This window comes from Myotis lucifugus, unplaced genomic scaffold (genome assembly GCF_000147115.1).
Source record: "Myotis lucifugus unplaced genomic scaffold, Myoluc2.0 scaffold_69, whole genome shotgun sequence".
Classification (NCBI taxonomy): Eukaryota; Metazoa; Chordata; class Mammalia; order Chiroptera; family Vespertilionidae; genus Myotis; species Myotis lucifugus.
Window position 1 is genome coordinate 3,764,663 of NW_005871117.1, and position 6,357 is coordinate 3,771,019.

Below are 6,357 nucleotides of genomic sequence, written 5' to 3' on the forward strand. Positions count from 1 at the left end.
AGCAGAATGACAGCGAGCCTACTGAGTGGTGGTGGCGGCGGCAGGTGCAACGGGGCCGAGATGAACAGGAGTGGCACGTGGCGTTGGACTGCCAGTTTTGGCCCAATCCCTACAGGCCATGCCAAGGGACCCTACCGGTGCACGAACCTGTGCACCGGGCCTCTAGTTAAAATATAATTAACTAATTGACTGTCAAACATTATATTATAAAAACAAAGCAAAACAATAAAGAACTTATATTACCCAAAATAGCAACATTTTTCACTGTGAATAGTTTTAAAATATAGAAAGTAATAAACATTATTGATAATCCCATAATCCCACTCTTAAAATTTCATGAGTTTACTTCTGGCTTTGTTTTTATTATTATTTTTTTAATCCTCACCCAGGAGTAAGGATATTTTTCCATTGATTTTTTTTTTTTTTTGAGTGAGTGGAAGGGAGAGAGAGAGGGAGGGAAGTGAGAGAGAGAAAGAGAGAGAGAAAGAGAGAGAGAGAGAGAGAGAAACATTGATGTGAGAGAAACACTGATTGATTGCCTTCCACACACGCCCCAACTGGGGGTCAGGTTTGAACCTGTAACCGAGGTACATGCCCTTGACCAGAATTGAACCCTTAACCCTTTGGTCCTCAGGCTGATGTTCTGACCACTGAGCAAAACTGGCCAGGGCCTGGCTTTGTTTTTTATACATATTTACTATATACTGTATTTTGTTTTACTTTTACAAGAAACATGATCATTATGATATGGTTGATTATTTAGGCTATTTCCAATATTTTAATAATATCCTGTGGTGAGTATCTTTAAACTTAAGTATTTGACCACATTTCTGATAAGCTCCTTAGAATAACTTTTAGAAGAGTAATAACCTACTTGAAGGTTATAAACTTTTAAAAACTCTTGATATATATTGGCAAATTAGCCTTCTAAACTCAGAAGTTCAAGGATTATACTCCTAAAATCAATATGAAAGGGTACCTACCAATCATTAATTTTTTTTCTTTAACACTGAACAAAAACAAATTTTAAAAATCTATCTAATGAGTCAGTTCTCAAAATACTTGCCAAACCAAACTAGCCTTTATTTTGGTTAGAGTCTGTTTTAAATTGTGTCTTTTAAGAACTGACATGAACCCTGGCTGGTGTGGCTCAATTGGTTGGAGCATTGTCCTATATGCTTGGAGCATTGTCTGTTGAAAGGCCACGGATTCAATTCCTGGTTCAGGCACATACCCAGGTTGTGGGTTCAATCCCCAGTCGGGGCCATGCACAAGGCAACCAATTGATGTTTCCCTCTCACATCAATGTTCCCCTCTCTCTAAAATAAATAAAAGCGTGTCCTCTGGTGAGAAAAAAAAAAGCTGACGTGTTTAAAAAACAAAGAACTGACATGACATAAAAATGATGAAGTGGAATAAATCAGGTAGTTACTGATGAAGGAAAATGCCAATTACCATTCATATATGACAAAATATATCTTTGGGGGAGTCTTTATTAGAGAGTATTTATTAAACACCAAATTACTTTTCCCCCCACATCTTTATTGATACATAAAATAACAGATAATATCGTGTACATTTAAAGTGTATAATGTGATGGTTTGATACATGTATATATTATGAAATGATTACCACAATAAGGTTAGTTAACACAACCATCACCACACATAATTACAATGTCTTTTGTATTGAGAACATTTAAGATCTACTCCTTAAGATCTACTCTCTTAGCAACTTTCAGGTATATAATACAAGTAGAGGCCCAATGCATGAAATTTGTGCAAGAGTAGGCCTTCCTTCCCCCGGCTGCTGGCTCCGGCTTCCCTCTGACACCCGGGACCCGGGCTTCCCTCCAGTCACTGGCAGGCAACCTGGACCTGGGTTTACCTCTGGCCGCCGGCAGGCACCTGGGACTCGGGCTTCTCTCGCAGCCCCTCTTTGTCCGGAAGGACATCCGGTCTAATTAATATATTACACTTTTATTAATATAGATAATTTATATACCATACAATTAACTTAAACTGTACAATTCAGAGGTTTTTATTGTATTCACAGAGTCGTCCATCACCACAATTTTAAAGCGTTTTCATCACCCCAAAAAGAAAGCCTGTATCCATTAGTGATCACTACCCATTTCCTCCTACCCCTTTTCCCCAGCCCAGGCAACCTCTAATCTATTTTCTGTGTATAAATTTGCCTATTTGAGACATTTTATGACATTTTATATAAATGGGATAATATAATATACTGTTTTTGTGACCAGAAGTACCTAAAGATTTATAAAAACACTAGAGGCCCAGTGCACGAATTCGTGCACCAGTGGAGTCCATTGGCCTGGCCTGCGGGATCGGGCCAAAACTGGCTCTCCGACATACCCCAACGGGTCTCGGATTGCGAGAGGGCGTAGGCCAGGCTGAGCGACCCCACTGGTGCACGATTGGGGCCAGGGAGGGACGCTGGAGGTTGGCTAGCCAGGGAGGGACCACGAGAGGGCTCTAGGGCATGTCCCGCCTGTCTTGCTCAGTCCTGATCAGCCCAACCCCAGCACCAAGCTAACCTACCGGTCGAAGTGTCTGCCCCCTGGTGGTCAGTGCACGTCATAGCAACTGGTCGACCGGTCGACTATCTGCCCCCTGGTGGTCAGTGCACGTTATAGCAAGCAGTTGAGTGGCCTTAGCATATCATTAGCATATTAGGCTTTGATTGGTTGAATGGACAACTGGACACTTAGCATATTAGACTTTTATTATATAGGATTGACCTTGACCTGTATTCTTTCTTTGAAGTTGGGCAGACCTTATCCTAAAAATAAAAAATAACCTTTTGTCATGGAAAATTTTCAAATATATTTAAAAGTTAAGAGTAAAATGTTATAATACTCCCCACTCTCATGTACTTATCACTAATGGATGGTGATTATATTGGCCAATTATTAACATACTAGAGGCCCGATGCACGGATTCATGCACCAGTAGGGTCCCTCGGCCTGGCCTGTGGGGATCGGGCCGAAACCGGCTCTCAGACATCCCCCGAGGGGTCCAGGATTGTGAGAGGGCGCAGGCCAGGCCAAGGGACCCCACTGGTGCATGATTGGAGTCAGGGAAGGACTGCAGGAGGGCTCCAGGGCGTGTCTGGCCCGTCTCCCCCAGTTCTGATCAGCCCAACCCAAGCAGCAAGCTAACCTACCAGTCAGAATGCCTGCCCTCTGGTGGTCAGTGCGCATCATTGCAACTGGTTGAACAGTCGAACGAATGGTCAGACACTTAGCATATTAGGCTTTTATTATATAGGATGGCCAATAATTGATTTAGCTATAGCACCCTCCCCTTCCCTTTTCCCACTGGATTATTTTAATGCAAATCCCCAGACATTTCATCTATAAACTAGAGGCCTGATGCACAAAATTCATGCAAGAGTAGGCCTTCACAGCCACAGCGGCTGCCTGGATTTCTCCCTCACAGCCACGGCAACTGCCTTGATCCTGTGGCTGCAGCCCTGGCTTCATTTGGAAGGTAGTCCGGAAGGACGTCTGGTCTAATTAGTTTATTATGCTTTTATTATTATAGACTAGAGGCCCAATGCACAAAATTCGTGCAAGGGGCTCAGCCCTCGCAGCCACAGCGGCTTCCTCAGCACTCGCAGCCCTGGCTTCATCCGGAAGGACGTCTGGAAGGTCGTTCAGCTGTCTGGTCTAATTAGCATATTATGCTTTTATTATTATTTTTAAAAATATATTTTATTGATTTTTTTACAGAGAGGAATGGAGAGGGATAGAGAGTTAGAAACATCGATAAGAGAGAAACATCGATCAGCTGCCTCCTGCACACTCCCTACTGGGGATGTGCCCGCAACCAAGGTACATGCCCTTGACCGGAATCGAACCTGGGACCCTTGAGTCCGCAGGCCGACTCTCTATCCACTGAGCCAAACCAGTTAGGGCTACGCTTTTATTATTATAGATAGTTTAGAATCTATCTCAAAGAAATAAAGACTTTTAAAAGGCAAAACTATAACATTACACGTAAAAGTAACAATAATTTCTTAATATAATGCAGTTACCAGTATTCATATTTTTTTCAGTTGTCCCTTTGATGTCTTTTCACAGTTGATTTACTTCAAATCAGAATCCAAACAAGATTCTCACATTGCATTTTGCTGATTTGCTTCAAGGCTTTTTTTTTTTTTTAAGACCTGTAAGATTCCTTTCTCTTTTACCCCCATTTATTTGTTGAAAAAATTTCATCATTTATCCTCCGCATTCTAGATTTTATTGATTATATTCTAGTAGAGCTTTTCAAAAATTTTTTAAACATGTTCTTCTAGCCCCTGTTTTTCCTATAACCTGGTACTTAGGGCTAGAGGCTTGATTAAAATCAGATTCCATTTGAAAAAAATTCCATAGGTAGGACTTTAAACTTCTTATATCAGAAAGTACATAATATCTGGTAGTCTTTCTTGTTACTCTTTATCGGTAGTAGACATTATCTTAATTCTACCATCTATCAAATCCAGAAATCCCTCAACAGTACTCTTAACAGATGGCCACCTCCACCTCTGCTTAAATATCTTTAAAGGAATCAGAGTCTACTCCCTTCAGGACAGCGGTCGCCAACCTTTTGGACTTCACGGACCACCGGTTGGTGACCGCTGCTTCAGGAGGTTTCAATAGCCTCCTCCTGTCTAGGGAATCATACTTGACTTGACTAGAGGAGCACCAGATTCTAATCATCGTAGCTGTAATTCTTAAATCTGACTGCCCATCATAGTCACCTGATGAGTAGCTTTAAAAAACACACAAAGAAATAATTTTATATAAATGGGATCATAGCACACATGCTGTTTTTATTATGGATAATTTTACTGTTTCTCTCTCCTCCCCTCACATTAATTCCTACCTTTTATTCCCACCTTCCCAGGTAATAATGTAATGTGCATATTTCTGTATTTTACTGTTTATAAAATCTTATGTAGATCGACATAGTGTTTTTTGGGGGGATAATATTACAGGTTGTTGTTTTTTTCATCTTAACAATACTTCATGAAAATCCCTCCCAAGTTGGGGTGGATGCCAAGGTTGCGGGCTCAATCCCCAGTAGGGGGTATGCAGGATGCAGCCGTTCAATATTTCTCTCTCATCAATATTTCTCTCTTTCCTCCCTTTCTATCTCTCTCAAATCAATAAAAACATATTTAAAATAAATAAGTAAATATTTCTATGCTCTAACCACAAAGATTCCGATTCAGTAGGTCTGTGGAGAGGTACAGGAAGCTGTATTTTTTAAAGCTCCTAGATGAATCTGAGGTAGTTTTAGAACAACTACATTTAAGCTCCAGGAAACATTAAAAAATAACTGGTCTTCTAGCTTAATATCAGCAATAACATGTGTCAGCCTGATAGCATATAAAATCAAAATACCAAATCAAGACAGGAATTGGCAATAGGCATAGATATATCAAATACAGGTCCAGAGCATGTGCATCTTAAGAATGGAAGGCTTATTTAGTTATATTGGGGCAAGCCCCTTGGGAGTCACATATCCAGTTTGTAGCAGTTCTTAATAGTCTAGCAAGATTTTGAGGAAGAGGTAAGCATTTAGTGATTGTTTAGGATTTAAGTGATTGAGCCCAGCTGGCATAGCTCAGGGTTAAGCTTCAACCTATGAACCAGGAGGTCACAATTGAATACCTGGTCAGGGCACATGCCCGGGTTACAGGCTCGATTCCTAGTGTGGGGTGTGTAGGAGGCAGCCAATCAGTGATTCTCTATGATCATTGATGTTTCCCTCTCTCTCTCTCTCTCTCTCTCTCTCTCTCTCACCATCTCCCTTTTTCTCTGACATCAATACTATATAATCAATACTATATAATAAAGAGGAGATATGCAAATTGACCATCACTCTAACACACAAGATGGCCGTCCCCATGTGGACACAAGATGGCCAGCAGGGGAGGGCAGTTGTGGGCGATCAGGCCAGCAGGGGAGGGCAGTTGGGAGGGACTAGGCCTGCAAGGGAGGGCAGTTGGGGGCAACCAGGCCTGCAAGGGAGGGCAGTTAGGGGCTATCGGGCTGGCAGGGGAGCAGTTAGGCATTGATCAGGCTGGCAGGGGAGTGGTTCTGGGGTGATCAGGCTGGAAGGCAGAAGCGGTTAGGGGCAGTCAGGCAGGCAGGCAGGCGAGTGGTTGGGAGCCAGTAGTCCTGGATTGTGAGAGGGATGTCCGACTGCCCACCGGGATTGGGCCTAAACGGGCAGTCACACATCCCTCGAGGGGTCCCAGATTGGAGAGGTGCAGGCTGGGCTGAGGGATACACACACCCTCATGCACGAATTTTGTGCACCGGGCCTCTAGTAAAAAAAA

General features: G+C 42.4%; 1 protein-coding gene across 17 annotated transcripts in view; it reads left to right on the forward strand.

Moving 5' to 3' along the window:
• The window catches only part of USP54 (ubiquitin specific peptidase 54), a 113,183-nt gene that overhangs the window by 97,896 nt on the left and 8,930 nt on the right, over positions 1–6,357 (forward strand). The window lies entirely within an intron of this gene.